Source organism: Petaurus breviceps, unplaced genomic scaffold, assembly GCF_028583685.1.
Source record: "Petaurus breviceps papuanus isolate PSGF00001 unplaced genomic scaffold, PetGlider_PUasm1.0 551, whole genome shotgun sequence".
In the NCBI taxonomy this organism is placed as follows: Eukaryota; Metazoa; Chordata; class Mammalia; order Diprotodontia; family Petauridae; genus Petaurus; species Petaurus breviceps.
The window spans coordinates 11,576,545-11,601,699 of record NW_027186372.1 but is presented as its reverse complement, the minus strand read 5'-3'; the positions used below and the strand labels follow the sequence as shown (position 1 = coordinate 11,601,699).

At 40.9% G+C, this 25,155-nt stretch overlaps 1 long non-coding RNA gene across 1 annotated transcript; it reads left to right on the top strand.

Moving 5' to 3' along the window:
- The first annotated feature begins 720 nt into the window (after positions 1-720).
- LOC138172671 (uncharacterized) lies at positions 721-6,135 on the top strand. Its single transcript, XR_011171210.1, has 3 exons — positions 721-1,096; positions 3,897-4,157; positions 5,732-6,135. It is a non-coding gene; the product is annotated as an uncharacterized lncRNA (long non-coding RNA).
- The last annotated feature ends 19,020 nt before the right edge of the window (positions 6,136-25,155 follow it).

Genomic DNA, 25,155 nt, shown 5'->3' with positions numbered 1-25,155 from the left:
CCCTTTATACCCCCAGCCCAACTAATATACAACAAGGAGAGGCTTATTTGTGGATTCCCAGAGGTAAGAGCTCAGAGAAGAAAATCTGGGATTGGGGAAAGGTTGGGTCCCTCACAGGATATGGCTCAATTCTAGAAAATCTCAGCAAAATTCTAAGCTGGACATCAGGGGCACGAGATCTCAGGAAACATCTCAGTGCAACTCAGTTGTTGGCTGGATTATACGCCGTCTTAATTATTATTCTGTTTCATACTTGAAGGCTCAGAGCTTTGCCATTAAAGTGCTTTCAAATGTTTGGGAAGTCATTCGTGTTTAAGTTTATCATCTTACTGTTTGGTTGACAGAAACTATTTGTAAACCAAGAACATTGCCAGTGACCAACATTTATTTGCAGTTATATCACAAATGTTTCTGAAACTCATGTTTATCTATAATTTGACACAGCAAGAGGACTTTTGCTTTTGGCCTCAGCTGCTGCCAAAGCAAATGGTTATGTGTTAAAGTTGCTTTCATCAGACCTTCAGGGTACTAATGACTGACTCTCACATCTCCCTCACATCAGCCTTACCCAGACCAATGGATGTTAAGAGAGCAATTGAATGCACATGTGGACAACTTGGAGAGACCAAGAAAGAGAAAAGGAAGAGGGAGGGGAGGGGGAAGAAAAGAAAAGAAACGAACTTCACTTTGAGTAATGTTTTAAATAAAAGGATGTTCCCAGAGAGACTGACTCAGAGATCCTCAAGGGCAATTTGGCAGAGAACCTACTTACTCTCTCAACTCTCTCCACACTGATTACAATGATTGCTCTTTCCTCTGTTGCTAAAGCGGGTGATGTGTCGGCACTCGGCAACATCTGTTTCGTTTTGCTTGTCTCACCCGCCATTATACTCTGAGAAATACTGTCTTGGCTCTTTTGTGGAAAAAGGCTCTCAATTGGAAAGATAAATCCTTTTTTTTTAATGGTCTTGAAAATCATATAAAATTATTGCAGTTTAATGCTGGAGGGGACCTTAGAGTTTGTTTAGTCCAGCCTCCTCATTTAACAAATGAGGCAACCAAGGCACAGAGAAGTGATTGGGCATGCGGAAGAGATGTGAGTAAAACCCAGTCTCCTTGACTCTGTCCAGTGTTCTTTCTGTGTTTCCATGCTGCCCTCCTAATTTGAAAAGATGATCCTATTTTCCATTATGTTTTCCTACTAGATGATTGGAACAATGGAGATAGTGGGAGTTGGGACAGGTTTCAGAAAATGTGTCTTAGCAGCCAAGGGAGAGGGTGGTTCTCACAACTAAAAACAATACTGTGTGTTGCTCTCTCTCAGTGTCAGGTTCTCCACCCCTACCTATTCAGTGCTTTGTATTTGGTTTCTCAGATACATCCCCATCTTTCTTCTTCAGTGCTGAGTAAAGTTTTGCAAGAGGAGAAAATTCCTATGTCTATATGCAGCTCAGAAGTTATGGAAGGTCAACTCTTTGATCAGGTTCTGATATTTCCCTTTCCTGCACCCATATAAAATATCCTCACTCCAACTATCAGCTGTTCTCGGGTGTCTCTACATGTTCTCCAGTTGGCTTAGTTCCTGACAAACTCCTAGCTAAGAGTATGGTGCACATCTCCTAGCTCAGGGGTGGGGAACCTGCGACCTTGAGGCCACATGTGGCCCTCTGGGTCCTCACATGTGGCTCTTTGACTAAATCCAAACAGAATAAAGTTGAGTTCAGTCAAAGGGCCGCACTTGAGGACCCAGAGGGTCACATGTGGTCTCGAGGCCAAAGTTTCCACCCTTGTCCTAGCCACTGCTTCAGAAAAGTACTAATGAGGTTGCATTGAAGGAGGAGACTGGAGAGTAGTGAAGAGAAATCTTCTCCAAGAAGTTTCCATAGACACAAGTCACATTTACTGTCCCCAGGTCTCACCAAGTAAGTTCCAGAAGTAAACAAGATTTCAGGTCATAGATTTCTTTTCTGGGTCCTGAGCTCTGAAGATTTTCCGTTGATAACTCCTTTCCCCACCTGAATCCATGCCCATACAAACACATACTTTCATCCATTCTCCATTTAGCTACCAAAGTGATTTTCCTAAAACACAGTTCTGATCATGTTGTTCCACTACTCAATAAGTCCAGTGACTCCCTATTGTCCCCAGGACCACCAACAAAATGCTTTGTCTGGCATTCAAAGCTCTTTATAACCCAGTCTCCAACTACCTTTCTAGTCTTTTTATTCCCCAAGAAGTATTCTTCTGTCCAATGACACTGGCCTCCTGACTATTCCAAGAATAAGACACTACATCATTTTGTTCCAGGCATCTGGGCATTTTTTCTGGCTGTCTCCCATGTCTGAAATGCTCTCCCTCCTTGGCTCCACAAACTGACCTCCCTGGTTTCCCTTAAGTCCCAACTAAAATGCCATCAGGCAGCTAGGTGGTGCAGTGTATAGAACACTAGGCCCTGGAGGTAGGCAAATTGATAAACATTGTGTGTGTTCTGACTGCTCCATTGCTTGGCAATTCCCCCATCTCTCTCCCTCTCCTCAGGCTTCCCTATTCCCTGAGACACAACAGTATTGAAATTACACCAATTAATAACCCTACAATGGTCTCTAAGTATTCAAATGAAGGGAAGTCAATTAATGACAAACTTCATTGCCTTATTTTAAGAAATTGCCAGGTGGGGGCAATGAGGGAGAATATAAGAGAGAACAGATTGGGGGAAGGAGTATTCAGTAGGCTCGCTATTTTGGGGTGGGGAAGGGGAAAGATGGGGAGAAAAATTTGTAACTCAAAATCTTGTGGAAATAAATGTTGAAAACTAAAAATAAACAAATAAATAGGAAAAAGAAAAAAAGAAAAAAACAAATTGCCACAGCCACCCCAACTCTCAGCAGCCACCACCCTGATCAGTCAATTGTCATCAACACTGAGGCAAGACCCTCTATCAGCAAAAAGATTATGACTCACTAAAGGCCCACATGATTATTAATATTTTAAGCATTAAAGAATTTTATTTAAGGTATATAAATAATTTTTTGACATAATACTATTACACACTTAATAGACTACAGTATAGTGTAAACATTTTTATATGCACTGGGAAACAAAAAAAATTCATGTGACTCTATTTATTGTGATATTTGCTTTATTGCAATAGTCTGGAAACAAACCCACAATATCTCAGAGGTATGCCTGCAATTGTACGATCCTGAGAAAGTAATTGAACTTACTGTGGGCTTTAGTTTCCCCAACAAAAATGAAGGTAATAATAGCATCTATCTTGCAGTGTTTCTGTGAGAATCAAATGAGATAATATTTGTAAAGCACATAGCAGAGTGGCTGGCATATTGGAAGTGCTTAATAAATACTTGTCCCCATTCCCTCTGGTGATTTTGTATGGCTATCTTTCTAAAGGATTTAATTTTCAAGTTAGCAAAAGGATGATGGAAATTTATATAGCAAGTATGATCAGGTTGTGATACATTTTATGCTGAGTTGATCAGAAGTAGCATGAAAGACATCACAAGAGATGTGTATGACTACAAAAAAGAGAGTCGGTCATGCATTAAGACCAAGGAGTAATTAATGTCCAGCCTGTGTACTTCACTGGTGTCTATGCCACAAAAAGAACCCTAGCAAAGTCCTGAATCTCCGAATGAGCTGACGCGGGTGAGGAAGGAGGAGAAAAACAAGGATGGATGCGAGGTTTCTTCCAAAGCTAGAATGTAGCGGAGAGGACCGTCAAAGAAGGGGCAAGGCTACTTTGGGGCGGATTATTGTTCTTGTGCAGCCTTCGTTTTGAAGAGGACCAGTGACATCATGGGTTGATGTCTTGACTTGCATGTGAATTGGATTGAAATGGGGCAGTTGCACAAAGTCATCAACCTCCCTCTCTCTCTCAGAGTCATTGAAGTCCAGTGGCAGGACAAAGGTCAAGATGACCAGTGATGATCTGGGATGCAGTGGAAGACCTTAGCATCTTTGATGTCTGACCAAACTCTAAGCACTTGCAGCAGCACCTTCTTCAGTTACCTTCACGGCCATTGCAACAAATTGTTTTCATCCACCCATTCTGCCAGGGGAAATCTTTACAAGCTTGGGGTAGGCATCCCCCTAACTCCCTGATGGGTTTTAGGCCATGCTACAGCTTCTTGGAGCCACAGGTAAGATTTTGAGAGGTGTACACCAAAGGTAGAGGAGCAGACCTGAAAAGGGCTCAGCAAACTCTCACACCAGAAATACCAGTCCTCCCTGAACACCTCATACACCTTACATACGTGTATATACACACACCCACATACACATGTGTATTTAGGTATGTTTCAAATTTTACCAAGTCTTTTATGCACACATTATCAATCAACAAATACTTATTAAACACCTACTATATGCCACTTGATTTTCACTATAATCTGTGAGGTAGGTACTAAAGATTTTCTTATTCCCATTTGACAGATGAGGATGTTGAGGCTTAGAAAGGCCAAATTATAGGGTGATAGATTTAGAGGTGGAAGGAATTATAAAGATCACCTAATTCAGCTTCCTCATTTTACATCTAAAGGAACTGAAGGCTACATTAGAAAGGATAACCAATCTATAGTTACTTTAATAGCAACTATCTTAGGCAGAATTTAAACCCAGGTTTGTCCTCTGGACCCATACTACTATTTTATGTCTGTGGGCAAAATTCTAAGGGCATCTTTCATCTCTTTCCTTTGCAAAGTCAGGAGGCATCTGTGAAACTCTGCTTCCCAATTTTATTCTCATTAAGAGAGCTCTATGATGCTACTTTCTTCAGTTTTTGATCATCCAGGGCCTTCAAAAGTTGAGTGGGTTGGAATGCCCCCTGATTGCCAGGCAGATGCCATCATGCCAAAAATAATGCCTTGAAGACAGCCAAGTAAAATCAGTGCTGGGGGAGCACCAGGTATCCAAAAAGCAAGTTGATGGAAGCAATTAGGAACAGCAGTAATTGCTTGTCAGCTAACGTTGCCGTTCATGTACAATGTGGCTGATGTGTTTCGACACAAATGCTATCTGGACCCTCTGTTCCAGCCTTTCATGTTTGGAAACTGTCTTCTGGTTTCTATTACAATGAAGCCCCAAACGCCAACCCTGTTAAAATGTCAAGGTAGGTGGGAGGAGAAGGTCTCAAAATAAGCCCTCCAAGGTTGCTGCAATGTTTGGGTTTGCCTTTTGGATGGGGGTTTCTGGAGACACTTGAGTTTGCTTTTTCTTCTCCTTGGGTGATGAAAGCCCTGAAGCCCTTTTAGTAGCATCACTGAAGATGCTAAAAGTTGAACCCGGTGCAATCAATAGTGAGGTCTATTTAGGTCAGACTCTGGCTTGCCTATCTGAGCCTCCTTTCTTCTCTCTCTTCCCTTACCCTGTTGTCTCTGCTTCCCTGTGAGTTTGGAGCCCCAGAAGGGATCTTTGCAAGTGGAAACAGCTTTGACAGGTCTTTATTTGGTGGGGTTTGACCTGGGGATTCTCCAAACCACAGCAGAAAGTGTGATATACTATGAGGCAATGTGGAGAAATAGTTAACATTTATGTAGAGTTTAAGATTTGGAAAGCACTTTACATTTATTATCTCCTCATAACAATCCTGTGTGCATGTGTTATTATTATTAGTGGGAAAAATAGAATCTGAGTTTTTTACTCTCGTCATAGGATTATGGATTTAGAACTGGCAGAAACTTTAGAAACAATCTAACTCAACCCTAATATTTTACAGATGAAGAGACTGAGGTGTGGAAAGGTTAAGTAGACTGCCCAAGGTGTCAGAAGTAGGAACCAACAGAGCCAGGGTTTGAAACCAAGTCCCATGGCTCAAGATTCAGTGGAGTCATCAAGAACCCAGGGCTATGTAATTTCTCAGCCTCATTTTCTTTGTCTTTAGAATGAGGATGAAAAATAGTGATGATAACTCCATTGGAAAAGAGTGCTTTGTTTCTTTCAAGACATGGCCTAAGCATCAGCATCTACAAGAAGACTTTCTTGGTCCCTCCATCTCCTACTGCTCGCATTTCTCAATGGCCTGGTATTTCTTCTGTTTCTATTTCTTCTATATATTCATGTCTACTTTACAGATGACATCAATGAGTCTCAAAGAGATTAAATGACTTGCTCATGGTCACATTGTTGTGGTTGTTTATTCTTCGTTTTCTTTTTGTTTTCTTTTTCTGGGGGGGGGAAGGGCAGGGCAATTGGGGTTAAGTGACTTGCCCAAGGTCACGCTGCTACTATGCATTAAGTGTCTGAATCTGGATTTGAACTCAAGTCCTCCTGACTCCAGGGCCAGTGCTCTATTCACTGCGCCAGCTAGTCACCCCTATCCTTCATTTTCAAAAGGGACCAATAACACAGCTGACTTCTTGACTTTCTCAGAGTTCCCAAGTGTCAGTGACAGAATTTGAACTCAGATCTTCCTGATTTCAAGTCCAGTATTCTTTCTTCTATACTATCTTGGATAGTTGCAGATGAGGAAACAGGATCATTAAAGATTAAATGATCTACCCGTGATTTGTTTTGTCAACCACCTGTGACTGTTGACATATTTTTGAGCATATCATCATTTTTTTCTTATGGATTGTTATTAAGACAGGTCTCCCACCTCCAATACTTGCATTATTACTTTAAAAAAATCTAAGTGCTGGACTCTGCATTTGTCTCTATTAAATTTTCCCCTATTAGTTCTTTAAATAGTGTCCAGGAAATGTATCTTTTAGGACCTTAGATCTCTTATTACGCTTGAATGTCCTACTGTACACTCTTTAGATTGCCCCATTAATTTGGAAATGGGTTTCCCTGAAAGGTGGTGGGTCCTTCCTCCTTGTAGATCTTCAGGCAGAGGCTGGACAGCTCCTTGTTAGGTATGTTACAGTGGAGATGCCTTTCCTGTATGGCTTAGATAGATACTGACGGAGGTCCCTTCCAGCTCTTAAATTGTACAATATTTGCAGATTGACCATTCTGATACAATGCAGTTTCCTTGGGAGCTGTGATTATTTCATCTTTTGTCTTTATAACCATAGCACTCAAAGCAGTATCTAGTATTCAGTAAGAACTTAATAAATGTTTGTTAATCAATTGATGATAACTTCCCTCATAGGGTCGTTTTGAGGATAAAATAAAATGATATATATATGAACTGTATATACATATGTGTGTATATATAAATATATAAAAACTGTAAATCACTACACAATGTAAGACATTATCATTATGCCAATTTCCCTGTGCTATTGGGTGCAGGATTAGTCAGTCAGCCAACAAGCCTTTTTTAAGTACTCATTATATGACAGCCATTGTGCCTGTCATACATAAAAAGTAAAAATAGAAAAACAAAAACACTGCCCCTACCCTCAAGTAGCTCATATTCTAAAGAGAGAGAGAGAGGTTGGTCCTTCATTTTTGAAGAGGAACAATGATATTATGGGTGATGTCTTGACTTGAGAGTGGATTGGGTTTAAGTGAGGCAGAACTGCACGAAGTCCTCAGCCTCAGTCTCTTTTCCAGGGTCATCAAAGTCCAGTGGTAGGTCACAAGTCAGGATGACTGGCAATGGCCCAGAATGCAGTGGGTGACTTTGATGTCTGACCAAGCTCTAAGCACTTCACAGAGCCTGCTTCCAGCACCTTCATGGCCACTGGAACAAATTATTCTCATCTGCCCATTCTGTTGGAGGAAGTGTTCACACTCCCCCTAACTCACCAACAAGCTGTTGGCTACCCTCAGCCTAGTTTACCCCATCAGCTGAGAAGGTATACCAGGGTGTAGCTGCTGGGCATGCTACAGCTTCTGGGAGCCACAGGTAAGAATTGGGTGAAAGGTGGACACCACAGGTAGATGAGCAGCTCTGAAAGAGGCTCAGCAAGCCCTCACACCAGAGCTGCTAGTTCTCACTGAATACCCCACACACCCATGGTAGGTAATCTCACATGGAAGGTACTAGTAGCAGAGGCACAAGGGAAAGACTCCTGCAGAAGGCAAGATTGGGAATGAGTCTTCAAGGACAATAGAGAAACTAAGAGAGGCAATATAGGCCAATGGATGGAAGGCTGACCTTGGAGTAAGGAAGACCTGGGTTCAGGTCCTGTCTCACTTTACCTGATGCTGCTACATTCCAGTCTCTACCTCTGACTGAACTCTTCACTTAGCATCTTGGAGCCTGGTGATTCTCTGCTGTTTCTGGTAGGACCCAGACTGTCATACTTCTATTCTCCCAACATCTTCATGCCTGGGCTATCTTCCAACTCCCTGACCCTTTCTGCCTTTTGCTCTCATAACTGCATCATATTAACTGGATCATTCCTGGAAAGGATGTGTCAAACAATTGTTTAGTCACTCCAATCATTGTCTTATGACTTCCGTGACCAAAACACCCCCCTGGCTCACGTTTCCTTAATATATTATCTTCCTCCTATTAAACCATAACCTCTGAGATTAGAAACTGTTTTACTTTTTGTTTTTGTATCTCCAGAACTTAGAACAGTGTCTGACACATAGTAAGCTTTTAATAAATACTTGTTCTTCTGTTCATTCATCCATTCATTTACTCATCATTTATTATTATTTGCTGTATAGCTAAGCAAGTCAGTGTCCCAGGTCAGATAATGCTCTAAAACTCTAAGTTATAGAAAAGTTCTCGATCTATATCAGGGAAGGGAGTTTCCACATAGTTAATTCCCTGTGTTGATGAACTCACAGGTCTGAACAAAGAAACATATAAACAGCCAGATAAATGAATGGATGGAAAAACTAGCATGAATGAATGCATGCATGAAGGAGTGAGTGAATTAAGCACTCACTGAAGAATCCTAGGAAGAAGCACTTAATGGCTGTTGGACCTTGGACAAGTAGAAGCCTATACTTAGTTACTTCCACACTCTGAGACTCAGTTTCCTTTCCTGTAAAATGAAAGAGGAGAACTCAAGGAGAACTAAGGACTCTTCCAGGTCTAACGTTCCATGAATCAGGGAGGGGATGGGAGAGAGAGATGAGGGGCAGGGCGGGCATGGAGGAATGAGCCTCCCATTCATCTTCCATCCCACAAAAGACAAAGTTCCGTGTCTCTGGCTTGCAGCGATGCCTGTGTCTCTCTGCAGGAATCTTCGGGAATCCCTCCTGTGGCTACCTGAGAATCCCCAGGGCTGCCGGGTACTCCTTGCCACCCTGCTCCAGGTCCTTATGTTGAAATGGTGACTCTGTTGACAGAAGGCGGAAGAAACAGGGGCTGTGAGAAAAGGGAGGACAGAGGATCCTGTAAGAGGGTCTGAAATAATGACTAGAGGGAGGCGAATTGCTTCTCAGGGAGCAAGGTAGGAATTAAGTATGGTGTACGGGCCAATTAGCAATCATTTAGTGGAGGGAAATTGCTGCCGGCTGTTAAAAGCATAAGGCTGAGGTGATGATCTGTGAATTATCAGAAGGAACAGGCAGGCAAGCTCTTTGCAGGCTTGCCTCAGGCCCTCCTGAGAGGACGGCTTTTGTTGTCCAGAGACAACCTTGCCAAGGGCTGAAACCAAGGCTGCTCATTATTTACTTTGACTCTTGGAATTCTCAGCAGGGCCCAGGCTCCCACAGAGGGCAATGGGGCAATATGTCTTCAGGGAAGGGCACAACTGAGACTCTTTCAGCCAGAGAGTGAAAGGAGAAACTTCGGCAAACTTGATTCCCTGGACTCTTTCCCCATCCATCTGATATTGTGGGGGTGCAGGGCCAGGCTTCCACTACAGAGATCATCACCCAGCCCCCACTCACCCTAGTTCTCAGTGCGCCGTTTTTGGTTATCATCATCATTATTATTAGACGAGGTTTCCTAATCTCACAAGGCTGAAAATGCAGGAACTATTCACAGGCCCAGTCTTACTACTGATGTGCACAGGAGAGTTGCTTTGCCTTGCTCCCCCCTTGGGTAACCTGGTGGCTCTTGGTTCCTGGGGGTTCACCACACTGATGCTGGACTTGGTGGGGATCCTGGATTGGCTCGGCTCACTGAAGCTCAGAACTCCCATACTCAAGACATTCTTCAGTCGCAGTCTCCCTGGCATCTGGGGCTACTGGGGGTATACCATCATGCCTGGCTGTGTACGCATTTTTCAGACACCATCCTTCAAGGATCATCTTCAAATCCACTTCAGCTACGAAATCTTCTCTGATAACTTTGTAACTCTATTATATGGAGTAATAATAAACCACTCCATCCATGGGCATCTGTAGCATTCATTTTGACCCTTGTATTCAATTTAACATTGTGATAATAGGAGGCATAAAGGGTAGAGAACCCGACTTGCATTCAAATCCTGCCTCTGATACCTACAAGTCGTGTGACCTTGAGCAAGTTATTTAGCCTCAGCTTTTTCACCTGTGAAATGGGGGCAATATCAACCCTGGCTTCACAGAACTGCTATGAAGCCTCAGCCTCACCCACAATTTACTCAGTTAACCTTAATATGTTGTATCAGGCAACAATTAATTAGCATTTACTATGTCCTTACTTAACACGTTCTTACCATGTCCTAGGTCTGTGTTAAGTACTGGGCATACAAAAAAGATTTAAAAAAAAAGACAATGACAGTACTTTTCCTCAAGGAGCTTTACAATTTTAGTGAAATTAGAATTACGTTTCTGGACAAATTTTAGCTGAAAGTTATGGTGGTAATGATTCCCATAGATTTAATGACTTACAGTCTTTTGACACATTTGATTCTCATAAGTAGTAAGTGCCAGGGCCTCAATCCCAAATCTCCTCCACACTCTGCAATGTGGTAGAAGCAGCTTGAACTGGGAGCAGAGGAGAATTGGATAGGAGTCTCACTTATGCCAATAATTTCCTGTAAGACCTTGAGAAAGTCACTTTTGTTCTCTGTGGGTCTCAGTTTTTCTGCGCAAAATACACACATTGGACTAGAGGGACTTCAGTGGCCATGCATTTGGCCTTTCTCTGCCATGCCCTGTAGCTAAGTCTCTGGCCTGCTGCTTTCATGTTGTACCCCACTTTTTAAGGGAACTTTAAAGGGACTCCCATGGTGGGATGGACAGGCCAGGAGAGGAGAATCCCTCCTCCCTATTAGGGCCGGTTGAGGCCTTTGCCTCCAGGCCTCAGGGAGCCAGGGGCTTAGGGAAGCTCAGCAGCCTTCAGTCCCGAGCTCTGAGAGAGGCTTTCCTATGTCAGAGCAGAGGCTGTTTTTCCAATTACTGGTGTTTATTCAGGTCTCCAGGCCTGGCTAGATCTGGGTGAGAAGGCCGCAGGGAGTTTGTGGGCCTCACCATCAACTCAGTACTAGCTTAGACTCAGAATATTCAGGAACAATTAAACACTCATTGGAAGGGTAGTGGATTTGCCTAGGTGAACTTTACAAGTTTTATGGGCAGGATTTTTGTCAGGAGGTTTTCAGGCAGGAGGAGGGTAAGGAATGTACATAAAGACTCTCTGCTGTAGGTCTTCACTTTCCTGAAGGGGAAAAACAACAGAGAAGCTCATGGAGGCCTGGGTCACATTCACCCCCCCAGCACAGCTCATAAACTTCAACCATCAGCTCTGAAGCTCCAAATCAACTTCAATTAGCTATAAATTTGCAACCCCTTTCCCTGTCCCTGAGCACAAGGGAGGTTAAGCCTCCACTGGACTTTCTTCCTGTGGTCAAACCATGTCATTGTCCTTCATTTCCTCCCAATCAAGTTCAGATGTAGGGGCAGGGGGAAGAGGGGAAGAGTTTTAATAGTTACTGAACCAAGTCCTCAAGCCTGGTTCCTGCCTCCTAGGGACCACTTATACCAAGACCAGCAGAACTGCCAGACCCAAACCCATTACCACTGAGTACTGATTGAAAACTCTGAAGGAAATAGAGGGAGACATGACAGACTTCAGCTGATGAGAAGATTCTCTTCAGGGTTTCTCAGTTTTGTAAAATTCCCAATTGAAGATATATAGCTATTGTTTTTTGTCTTTTTGAATGGGGGAAAGCAGGGAAGTTGGGGTTAAGTGACTTACCCAAGGTCACACAGTGTTAAGTGTCTGAGGTTAGATTTGAACTCAGGTCCTCCAGGGCCTGTGCTCTATTCACTCTGCTACCTAGCTGCTCCAGAAGATACACTGTTTTTATTCATAAGGCCAGTAATGATTTTGATTGTATTGAGTTCTACCACTATTTTTGGAAAACTTTGTATGGCAGTCTTGGAGGGGTCAGGTCACTAGATCATATGGATGGATGACCCTGGGATCAACAGAAGCACATTTAAGAGTAAGAGAGGAGTTGTGAGAAGAAGAGTGGACTGAGGAGTCAGGAGCCCCAAGTTCTAGACCTGACTCTGACTGACCAGTTGTGAATCCTGAGACCTCACCCTCTGGGCCTACTTTCCTTCTTTCTGTCATAAGCGATAATAGGATTTATAGTTGGGATAGAGATTAGAAATCTTCTGAGAAACAATATAGATTACATAATAGGGTGCTGAAATTAGAGTCAGGAGCCCTGAATTTTAATTAGAGTGCCTACACTTAATATCTGAGTAGCTATGGGCCAATCTACCCTGATTCTCTGGACTTCAGTTTTCATATTTGTAAAATGAAGATGATAAATTCTAATACCTCCTTTCTCAGAGGGTTGTTGTAAGAAAACACTTGGGAAACCATGAAGGGTTATAAATGCGAGTTCTAATTCAACCCTCTCATTTTTTTTTTTTTTACTTTTTGGAGGGGAGAAGGTAGGGCAATTGGGGTTAAGTGACTTGCCCAAGGTCACATGGCTAGTTTTGTGTTAAGTGCCTGAGGCCGTATTTGAACTCCAGTCCTCCTGACTCCAGGGCCAGTGTTCTATTCATTGTGCCACCTATCCACCCCCAACCCTCTCATTTTACAAATGAGGAGAATAGTGCCCAGAATAATTCAGGTTTATCAAGCTATCTTTCTAAAATCTCCTCTTGTCTTAACATTACATTCTATAATTTTATGGCTATTTGAAATACACTTACACAAAGAATTCAGATTCTTTATCAGACTCCCTTCAGTCAGAGAACACTCAATGATATCACCTGTTGGAAATTTGATGGTTGGGTTATAAGGAAGGTACTGATTTTTTTTTGTTATCCTCAGGAGAACAGACCACTCTATGTGAATCCAAGATGGAACTGGAAACATTGTTTCTGATACCAACTTAGTGACACCATGGGACAAGGGCAGGTGAGAGCAAAGTCTTGCTCCTTCACTCTGACCAATCTGCTGCTATAATTATCAAATTAATTAATTATTAAATGTTATCATTTTATGATATTGCCATATCACGTATTTGTTTCCTTTTGCTATTTAATTATTGTATTTGTATATAGTTTCCTTTGTAATTATATATATTTTATTTTAAAGCTTTAAAAATAATATCCTGAAAAGAAATTCATAGGTTTCATCAGACTGCCAAAGGGACCCATGACACACAATTAGATTAAGAATCCCTGACTTAGATGATTTTTTTCAATTAATAATAATGGCCTCAAGGTCCAGGGAATTAAGATTCTTTGCCCAAGATCACAAATCTATCTAGCACCCTGAATAAAGGTTTGTACCAGGGCCTCATATTTCAACACCTAAACTAATTTCAACACTTAAACATGAGCCATGAATCTGTAAGGCAATTGACTTTCTCATTGGTGTCAGGAAGGTTTCATCTTTGTCTCATTGCCAGTCCAGTGGCACACCAGCCCACTTACTTGGGGGGTGGAGTGGGGGTTGGAGGGATTTCTTCCCTTTGTTTCAGGAGACAGAAAGCTCTAGAAGAGACTTTCTAAATTAAAAGACCTAGGGGGAGGAGCCAAGATGGCAGAGTAAAGCAAGAACTCTCTTGAGCTCTCCCCCAAACCTCTCCAAATACCTGTAAAAATGACTCTAAATAATTTCTAGAGCAGCAGAACCCAAAAAGATGAAGTAAAGCAAACTTTCAGCCCAAAGCAACCTAGAAGGTCGACAGGAAAGGTCTGTTGCACCAGGCTGAAAGAGGAACACAAGCTGGCACAGGCCACACCAGCACAGACCACACCCTAGAAAATCTGCAGCAGGCTGCAGCAGCAGATGCTTCTGGAGCTATCAGCCCACAGACAGCAAGGGGATTGAACAACTGGTTAGAAGGAGATTACGGAGGTCTCTTTGCTAGCACTGAGGCAGGACACTTTTGCTTTGCTCATACTTGGATCTGTGTCACAGTCTTGGATGGCAGTCCTCGGGGGAGAAGGAGCACTACCATAGAAGAGTTTGTGGCAACAGTAGAGAGGGGACCCTCCTCACAGTTCCAGGTCAGAAAAGAGTGCTTATGGTCACTCACAGACCAGGACACAGGCCAGGAGAGAAGTAAACACCTCTCCTTAGATCATACCACCTTGGAAGAACTGAAAACTTACAGGTCTGTAGAAGTATCTCTGAAAACAGATGCACAAAAGCCCTGAAACTTGGGACAGTTCTCCCTCCACTCTGAAAGCAGAGCCCAACTTTAGCAAAGAATTAAAAAATCAAGTAATAGATTGGGAAAATGAGTAAACAATGGAAAAAACTCAGACTATAGAAACTTACTTTGGTGACAAGGAAGATCAAAACATACATTCAGAAGAAGACAACAAAGTCAAAACTCCTACACCCAAAGCCTCCAAGAAAAATATAAATTGGTGTCAGGTCATGGAAGAACTCAAAAGGATTTTGAAAATCAAGTAAGAAAAGTAGAAGAAAAATTGGGAAGAGAAATCAGAATGATGCAAGAAAATCATGAAAAATAAGTCAACACCTAATCAACTACAGAAACTACTGAAGAAAATTACATCTTAAAAAACTGACTAGAGGTGGTTAGGTGGCACAGTGAATAGAGCACTGGTCTCGGAGTCAGGAGGACCTGAGTTCAAATCCAGCCTCAGACACTTAACACAAAACTATCCATGTGGCCTTGGGCAAGTCACTTAACCCCAATTGCCCTACCCTTTTTTTCCAGAAACCTTCCCCAAAAAACAAAAACAAAAAATCAACTAGACCAAATAGCAAAAGAGGTTCAAAAAATCAATGAGAAGAATGTCTTAAAAAGGCATTTTTAGATGAACTGAAGGGGAGGCCAGGTGGTGTAGTGAGTAAAAGCGCTGGCCCCAGAGTCGAGAGACCTGGGATTGGTTCCAGCCTCAGATACTTAATACCCACACAAAATAACTGGCCGTGTAACCTTGAGCAAGTTACTTAACCCCAATTGCTTAGGGGTGGCCAGGTGGCTCAGTGAGTAAGAGTGTCGGCCCCGGCATCGGGAGACCCGGGATCAGTTCTGGCCTCAGATAGTTGGCACCCACACAAAATAACTGGCCGTGTAACCTTGAGGAAGTTAATTAACCCCAATTGCTTTAAGAAAAAAAAGTAGAACTGGCCACATGGAAAAGGAGTTCTAAAAGCTCATTGAAGAAAATTGTTCTTTAAAAATTAGAACAGAACAAATGGAAGCTAATGACTTTATGAGAAATCATGAAATTATAAAACAAAACCAAAAGAATGCAAAAATGGAAGACAATGTAAAATATCTCAGTGGAAAAACAACTGGCCTGGAAAATAGATCCATGAGAGATAATTTAAAAATTATTGGACTACCTGAAAGTTACGATAAAAAAAAGAGACAACATCTTCCAAGAAATTATCAAGGAAAATTGATCTGATATTCTAGAATCAGTGGGTAAAAAAGAAATTGAAAGAATTGCTGATCATCTCCTGAAAAAGATCCCAAAATGAAAACTCCCAGGAATATTATAGCCAAATTCAAGGGTTCCTAGGTCAAGGGGAATATAATGCAAGTAGCCAGAAAGAAACAATTCAAGTATGGTGGAGACACAATCAGGATAACACAAGGTTTAGGAACTTCTACATTAAAGGATTGGAGGACTTGGAATATGATATTCCAGAGGTCAAAGGAACTAGGATTGAAACTAAAAATCACCTACCTAGCAAAACTGAGTATAATCCAAGAGAGGAAAAAAATTAACATGCAATGAGATAGAGGAATTTCATGCATACTTGAAAAAAGTCCAGAGTTAAATAGAAAATCTGACTTTCAAATACAAGACTCAAGAGAAGCAAGAAAAACTAAAAGAGAAATTGTAAGGGACTTAATAAGGTTAAACTGTTGACATTCCTACATGGGAAGATGATGTTTGTAACGCATAAGACCTTTCTCATTATTAGGGTAGTTAGAAGGAATATACATACATACACACATATCTATATGTACGTATATGTGTGTATATACATATATACGGATATATATGTATATACACACACATATCCTGCAAGACAAATAAATACAGCATATGGGATGGCTGCCAGCACAGGTTCACTTGATCCGGTCAAACAGGAAGGACATTAAGAAGGGGCCAATAATCTTACTTTATTCTGGTCTAGTTTTCTCAGAAGAGGATGACTGATACTGGGAGGACAAACTCCCAGCATTCCCTAATCACCCTTCTTGCAGGGGCCAGCGGGGCAACTACCCCTATGTCTCAATGGGGTCAGTCGAGACAGGCACTACCTGTGCCTCCCCTAAACCCCCTCAAATCTCAATGGGGGCCAGTTGAGGCAAGATTCCCACCAAGTCTTGATGGGGGCCAATCAAGGTATGCACAGCATCTGTGCACTCAACCCAAAGGTTCCCCATTCACTGACCAATGACTACCCCTTTTATAGGGGCAACATACAAAGAAGGCACATTGCCAGCAGTAGCCTCACAGGTTTACATCACCCCATCCCTATATCTCACTGCACAGTCACAGTGAATGTTTATATCATTTATCCTTATATAATACTGTGCAAGCATGGTGGGGATGTTTTGAACCATAACTGTGGGCACTCATATCTAACACCTGGGAACAAGAGATTGTTATGACTATGGATCCTGGGAAACTGAACTCTAAGAAACAATAACAAAAGTCCACTTTACACACACTAAAATTCACCTCGATTACACATACATATGTAGACAGAGGACCCAGGTGTGAGTTGAATATGAAGGGATATCTAAGAAATAAAATTAAGGGGTAAGAGAGGAATGTACTGGGAGAAAGAGAAAAGGAAAGGGAAAGGTAGAATGGGGTAAATTATCTCACATAAAAGAGGCAAGAAAAAGCTTTTACAGTGGAGGGAAAGAGGAGGAATGTGAGGGAGGAGTGAGTGAACCTTACTCTCATCAGAATTGACTTAAAGGGGGAATAACATACACACTCAATTAGGTATAGAAATCTATCCTATACTATAGGAAAGTAGGGGGGACGGGGATAAGGGAAGGAAAATGATGGAAGGGATGGCAGATTGGGGGAGGAGGTAATCAGAGAGGGTACGAGTAAACACTTTTGAAGAGGGACAGGGTAAAAGGAGAGAATAGAATAAATGGTTAGTGGGATAGGATGGTGAGAAACATAGTCTTTCACAACATGACTATTATGGAAGTGTTTATCATGATTACACATGTATAGCCTATATCAAATTGCTTACCTTCTCAATGGGGGCAGGGGGAAGAAAAAAGAAAATTTGGAACTCAGAGTTTTAAAAATGAATGTTGAAAGGTGTTTTTACATGTAACTGGGGAAATAAGATACTTTGGCAATGGGGTATAGAAACCCATCTTACCCTACAGGAAAATGGAAGGGGAAGGGGATAAGAGAAGGGGGTGGTGAGAGAAGGGAGGGAAAATTGGGGGAAGAGGTAGTCAGAAGCCAAACACTTTTGAGGAGGGACAGGGTGAAAAGAGAGAGAGAATAGAATAAATGAGGGTAGGGGAAATAGGATGGAGGGAAATACAGTTAGCAATAGTAACTGTGAAAAAAATTGAAGCAAATTTTTCTGATAAAGTCCTCATTTCTCTGACATATAGAGAACTGTGTCAGTTTATAAATATGAGTCCTTCTCTAATTGATAAATGATGAAAAGATATAATCAGTTTTCAGATGAAGTAATTAAAGCTATCTATAGCCATATGAAAAAGTATTCTAACTTACTATTGATTGGAGAAAGGCAAATTAAAACAATTCTGAGGTACTATCTCATACCTATCAGATTGGTTAATAGGACACTAAAGGTAAATAACAAATGTTGTAGGGAATGTGGGAAAAACGAGATATTAATGTACTATTGTCAGAATTGTGAATGGACTAAACCATTCTATAGAGCAATTTGGAATTATGCCCAAAGGGCTATAAAATCAAGCATACCCTTTGACCTAATAATACCACTACTAGGTCTGTGTCCCAGAATAGATTAAAAAAAGGGAAATGAACCTATACGTACAAAAAAACTTACCCCAATTCTTTTCTGGAGATAAAGAGTTAGGAATTAAGGGGATGCCCATCAGTTGCGGAATGGATGAACAAGTTGTAGTATGTAATTATGATGAAATACTACTATACTACAAGAAATGATGAGCAGGATACTCTCAGAAAAAACCTGGCAATACTTGCATGGGCTGATGCAAAGCAAAGTGTGCTGGGTACAAGTAAGAGCAATATTGTAAGATGATCAGCTGTAAATGACTTAGCTATTCTTGCAGTACCCAAGGCAACTCTGAAGGATTTAGGATGAAAAATGCTATCCATCCCCAGAGAAAGAACTGACAATGTCTGAATACAGAATGAAGCATACTTTTTTTTACTTTATTTTTCTTGAGTTTTTTTGGGGGGGTCTATGTTTCCTTTTACAATGTGACTATTATGGATAGGTTTTGCCTGACTACACATATATAACCTATATAGAATTGCTTGCCTTCTCAATGAGGGGGATGGGGTGAGGAGGGAGGAAGGAAGAGAACTTGGAACTCAAAGTTTTGGAAAAAAATGTAAAAAATTATTTTTACATGTAACTGGGAAAAATTAAATTCTAAATAAATAAAAAAATAATTAATCGATTAAAAGACTCAGCTCCAAGTTACAGACCCACTTCGAGTCACTTTTCCTTGGCCAGCAAAAAGGTAGCTGTTGGGAAAAAAAAACAACAACAAAAAAAATCAAACTCCACTTTTGATTTCAATGAGTAAAGAATGGTGTCTTGGGCTAGACTTAGGTTCTGTTGTTACTTTTGTTCCTATATTAGTACATCAACCCCTGAGACTCTTTTCCAGGCCTTTTTACGTGGCTCTCCTTTCTCCATGGCTCTATACACAGCACCTGGGATTTTAGTTCCAGCCTTCAGCTCACATCTATTTTTTTTGTTTGTTTAAAATCGTTACTGATTAGATTCCTTTAACCATAGTCTGATTTCCTTCAGGCCTTTTGGACCAGGTCAAGAAACCATCAGAGGACCACTGGGCTGGAACAGACCTTGTAAGAAGACTGCACTCTTTGAGGGGTAGCAGAGAGAAATGTAGATACTGAAGGGAGCCCAGCTTTCTGGACTATTTTCTCAGTGATATATGTTCCTGGGACTAAGTTCTATCTGATGGTGTCAGATACTGAGTTGATTTACCTGGCTGCTGCCCATTTTATTTTGTGTAACTTCATGCATCACACAAGCAAGGAATATGGTACCCCACCCACCTACCATCACCCTATTTCCTGCAGTAGTAAGGAAAAGCACTTAGAAAAGGGTAAAAATAATGGGAAAAAACCTGAAAAGTTTGCTTGCTGGTGCCGTACTTTGAACTAAAAGTGAATAAATTTGTGCTTTGGTCATGCCTGGGCTTACCACCTTAATCAGTCAATAAATACTTATTAAAAGTTCCTTCTATATGCTAAGCACTGGGATTACAAAAGGAGGCAAAAGACAATCACTTCACTTCTTTGGGCCTCCTCAGTTTTCCCTATTATAAAATGAGTTTGGAGTAGATATTCTCTTGGTTTCCTTATAATTCTAAAGTTCTATCATTGCTCTACATGGAAGGGTTAGGAAGGCATCACAGAATCAGTTTTAAAAGTTCCCATGGCTGACATTTGAATTAGATTTGAAATCAAAAGAATTGATTTCAGGTTCCAGATTTGTTGTTTACTATTTATGTAATTCTACACAACTCACTCAGTCTCTCTTAATTTTAATTTCCTTAGCTGTAAAATGAAGAGGGAGGTAAGATTAGATTAACTGCTCCACAAAGGCCCTTACAGAGCCAAGCATTGCTATCCCATGTGTTGTCTATGCTTTATTGCTCTAGAGGTACCCCAGTAGCTTACAATGACTCTGAAAACAATCTAGCCCCCTTTCAGAGATTACCAAATAGAGACATACAGGAAGCCAAGTGAGCTATCCCAGACCACCAGGAGAATCAAGGGCCACTTTGGAAATGGAATCTCAGTGTTCTACTAACCAACAAACATACAAAGCTCTAACCACTAGTCTCCAGAGGGAGTCCTAAAGAAGAAAAGGACAGGTCAAAGTTCTGTTGCTGTTTCACCCTAAAATGTAGCTCCTTTCATGGTATCTAGTTCTGAATCACAATACATTTTACTGAATAGTTTTTGAGCATTCCTCGACCCCATGCTTGCTTAATAGATAATACTCCTATACATTCCCGGGTGAGATTGGAAGCTACAGGCTGACTTTGGCATGAGAAAACTTCTTCAGTGGGATGGGCCTCAAAGGGATATTAAATTTGTTTTTTACATCACTGGGGGCAGGGGTGGGTGACCAAAAGTTTTGGTTTGTGTTACATAAAGCCATATACCGATATGCCTTTAAATTTAACTTAATTTGAATTTTCTTCCATGAATGTTCCTTATTACAAACTGGCCCTCACAAAAGCTTTCACAAATCGTTTCTCTGGGTCTCATTTTATTCTCCAAGAGACTTGCAAATCCACCTCTTGAATGGGAAATTTCAAGCTATAGACAAAGAGGCAGGCCAGGTTTGTATCAATTGTTTACTTAACATTATGGTTAGATGATAAACATTTTTTTAACCTGAAAAGAGTACATCATAATTCCCTATAGTGATACATGAAGAGCAGTACATAGACTGGCCAGAGAGCTGAGCATTCACAATGTTCACACTTCATTTTTATGCACCTCAGTGTGTAGAATGCAATGTATGTGAAGAGAGAGTGGGGTAAGAGAGGGGCAGAGGTTTGCGCAAGTCACCCAGTGAATCAGAAGGACAGCAAGGGCTAGAGTCTAGGTCAGTTGAGTCCCTGTGGAGGGCTACCCTCTTGTTTTCCTTCTAGTTGCCTTTAATACTTGTTAATTTTAGATTTGTCCTGGGCTGGGCCTGACTCAAGCCAGTCCCCTGATAGCTTAGGTTTGATATTGAAACAAAATGAGACACTTGTAGGTCATTCTACAGTTAACAAAAAGAGATTTACTTCGCTATTACGTGAAAAGCTAATCAACGAGGCTAGGCATTGAGTACACTTTGAGTTTATTCAGCTGAGCAAAGCTCACTTGTCTGAGATACTCATTCTTATCCCCCAGTTAAGGCCCTGAGCACAGCTGGAAAAACTAACCTAGATTACACCAGGTTAGGAGTTAGGATACTGCTCCTACTGCAACATTGCTTATGCATTTGGATTTTATTGTGCTATATAGTATAAGGTGCTGATCTAAACCTAATTTCTGCCAAATGACTTTCCTAGCAATTCTTGTGAAATAGTCTCCTGTCCAGTATACTCTTTGTGCTAATGTGTTTATAGAATGTTGTGCTACTGGGTACTATTATTTCTGGGTCTTTCTTTTTTTTAAAGCAATTGGGGTTAAGTAAGTTGCTCAAGGTTACACGGCCAGTTATTTCTGGGTGTGGTGCTAAGTATCAGAGCCTGGATTCTATCCCAGGTCATCCCGACGCTGGGGCCAGTTCTCTTACTCACTGTGCTACCTGGCTGCCTCATTTCTGTGTCTTTCTTGTGGAGAATAAAGATAATTTGTTTATTTTTAAAATTTTATTGATGTCTTTATGTTTTAACATAGCAACTATGTGCCAACATACCCCTTTCCCCACACCAGGACATGTCTGTGTAATAAAGAAAAACAATCCAGTAAAATTGGCAGATACAGTTACATTATCCCTTTTTGTCTGCCTCCTCTGGCATCTGCAGTACCTTTCCCTTATAAAGCTTTCTCTACCAAGAAGAAATGCTACATCATTGGTCTGATGGAATCAGGGCTGGTCATTGCATTCATCTGAGTTTAATGACCTTTCTGTGTTGTCTCATTCATGCTACTGTAGTTATATTGTGGTTCTAAGTTCTTCTTTCTATAATCTGCTTTAGCACATGCAATTCTCCCCATGCCTCTCTGAATTCCTCATATAGTTTAATACTCTTTCTTCTCTAACACACTTCCTGCTGTTTCTAGAACTTCAATTAAATTTCCCAGCTGCCTTAGGCATCTATCCCATAGAACAATGAAATGTCAGGAGGATACTAAAATTTATCATGGTCAGCTTCCTATTGCCCATCTTAATTGGGGAGGGTGGGGCAGCGGTGGCATATTACAGATAACTCAAACCTTCAGATAAACCAGAAATAATTTACATATGATTCTGGGATATGTTATTATATGACAATTGTTTCCTAATCACATTTTATTCAAACTTTGATTGAAAAGAAACTTTTGCCTTCTTTACCACACACTTATGTGGTAAAGTGGATATCCCCATGGTATATTGGATAATCAGGGAAAGAAAGCCTAAAATAGTAAATTCATTGTGAATAATCCACAAAACTGAGTTAATTTAACAAGAGTCAATTAACCACTTCCTTTTAAGGCTTGATAGGCAGACGAGATACAGAAAGGTTAAATGACTTACTTAATATAGTAAAAAATAAGCTATCTGAGGGAAGTTTTGTTAAGAGAAAAAGAAAAGCCAATAGTCCATATCCAACAAATAATTTGACAGTTTACTTTAAGTCCCCAAACTTCTTAATGAGTGTTTCCCAGTGTTGTAGTCTTTAGCACAAAGGCAGATGCCTATACTAATATTCGTAGTTCACATACAAATCACTTTAATATTTATTTATAAGGTACTTTTCTCACCATTAGGATCCTCTAAAATAGGCAGCCTGCCATAGTGAGGACAGTGCTGGCCCTTTGGTCAGGAAGGCATAGGTTCAAAATCTGCCTCTAACACTTACTAGCTGTATCACCAGGGAGAAATCTGACTATGAGAATCAGTTTCCTCCCCTGTAAAAATTGGCATAGTAATACCTACAGTAATCACTTCTCTGACAGGGAGAATCACTTCTTCAAGGGAGTATTAGAGATCAAGTAAGATAATACAGATAAAATGTAATGTAAGTGTTAGGTTATTGTTCAAAGTCAGGCAAAGTACTTGCTATTCTTCCCTTCTCAGGGGTCGCCTACTAAATAGTGGCTGTTCACTTTTATACCTGATTTCCACGTAGAAAGCAGTTCTTTGCTCTTCACAGACCATGATACCTCCTCAAAGAACTTTTGCAAAGCATTTCCCACAGAATAGCAGCCTTTCTGACATTTTTTTTCTTCTTAATAGTTTGCTTTAGCTCTTTTCTAGTGGCAAAGAATTGCAAATTTAGGTGATGCTCATCAATTGGGAAATGGCTGAAATTGTAGTATATGATTACGATGGAATACTATTGTGCTATGAGAAATAATGGGCAGTATGCTCTCAGAAAAACCTGGAAAGACTTACATGAACTGATGCAAAGTGAAATGAGTAGAGCCAGGAGAACAATACACAATAACAGCAGTGTTGTAAGATGATCAGCTGTGAATGACTTAGCTGTTCTTAGCAATACAATGATCCAAGACAACTCTGAAAACTTATGATGAAAAATGTTATCCATCCCCAGAGAAAGCATTGACAGTGTCTGAATACAGATTAAAACATACTTTTTTACTTTATTTTTCTTGACTTTTGGTCTATGTTTTCTTTTGTAATATAACTAATCCGGAAATATGTTTTGATGACTACTCATGCATAACCTATTATCAAATTGCTTGCCTTCTCAGTGAGGGTAGTGGAGAGGGAGGAAAATGGAGAATTTGGTTCAAAATTTTAAAAATGCATGTAGTTGGGAAAAAATAAAATACTAATAAAGAGAGTTTGCCTTTACTTGCCACTGATGGGTGAAAGGAGCAGTGTCAAGAATTTTGATCCTCTAAATCAGTAAGGGTAACCTAGCACTTACCAGAGCATAGCTAAGGGTTCCTTCTGACCCTGCCATAAAAAAGCGAGGTGGGCTTTTTCTTTTTCTTTTTTTTTTGCCTTTTGGAGGGCAATTGGGGCTAAGTAACTTGACCAAGGTTACAGGGCTAGTTTTTTTGTGTGGGTGTTGTGTGTGAGGCCGGAACTGAACTGGGGTCCTCCTGACTCTGGGGCCGGAGCTTTACTCACTGCACCACCTAGCCACCCCTGTGGGCTTTCTTAAAAGATAATTCTCTGACTTTCTAGGCTCTGCCAGATCTCCTCCATTGCTTCTCAGTTCATTCCCATGAGGAATAGGGACCCATTACACAAATCAAACATAAGATATGGAACAAAGAACCCCTAATAAGCAGCAAGGATTCCAGTGACATGGATTCAGAAGACCCTCAGCCTACCACAGGCTTTGGACTTGCCCCATCTAGGAATGATAAAATTAGGTTGGTTGTTCAAAAGTGAGAGAGGAAGTCTGTGAGAAATGACCTTGGAGTCATGAAAACCTGTGTTCAAATCCTGACCCTGACAGATACACTTAAGTTACCAGTGTAAAGGCAAATTTCCAAGACTGTAAACTGTAGAATTGGTTCCTGATCTTCTTTGATTGAGAGATTTCCCTTACTGGGAAGTTTCATCTGAACCTTCCCACCTCAAAAAACAAAAATAACACCCTTCCCCCAATCAATTGTGAAATAAACAGGATTTTTCTTTTTCTTTTTTTCCTGAACTTTCCAAACTTTCTCCTCAGCAACTGCTAAGCCATTTACCCTTCTACCCAGCTGAATAGCAATTATCTCACCCCCTCAACCAAACCCCTCATCATGGCTTTGACTTCCAAGAGACAGCTTGACTTAAAGTGCTGCTCAGTCCTGTAGCCAAGGGTTTCCCCCAGGAAAATCAGTCAGGCACTGCACAGGAAGGGTCTAGAGACATAGGCACTAGAGATTATGAAGAAGGAGATTATGGAATAGCCATTCATGGAAAGCTTAAAAAAAGACATTACAGGGTGAAGAAAGATGGATAGGAAGGAAAGAAGGAAGGAAGGAAGGAAGGAAGGAAGGAAGGAAGGAAGG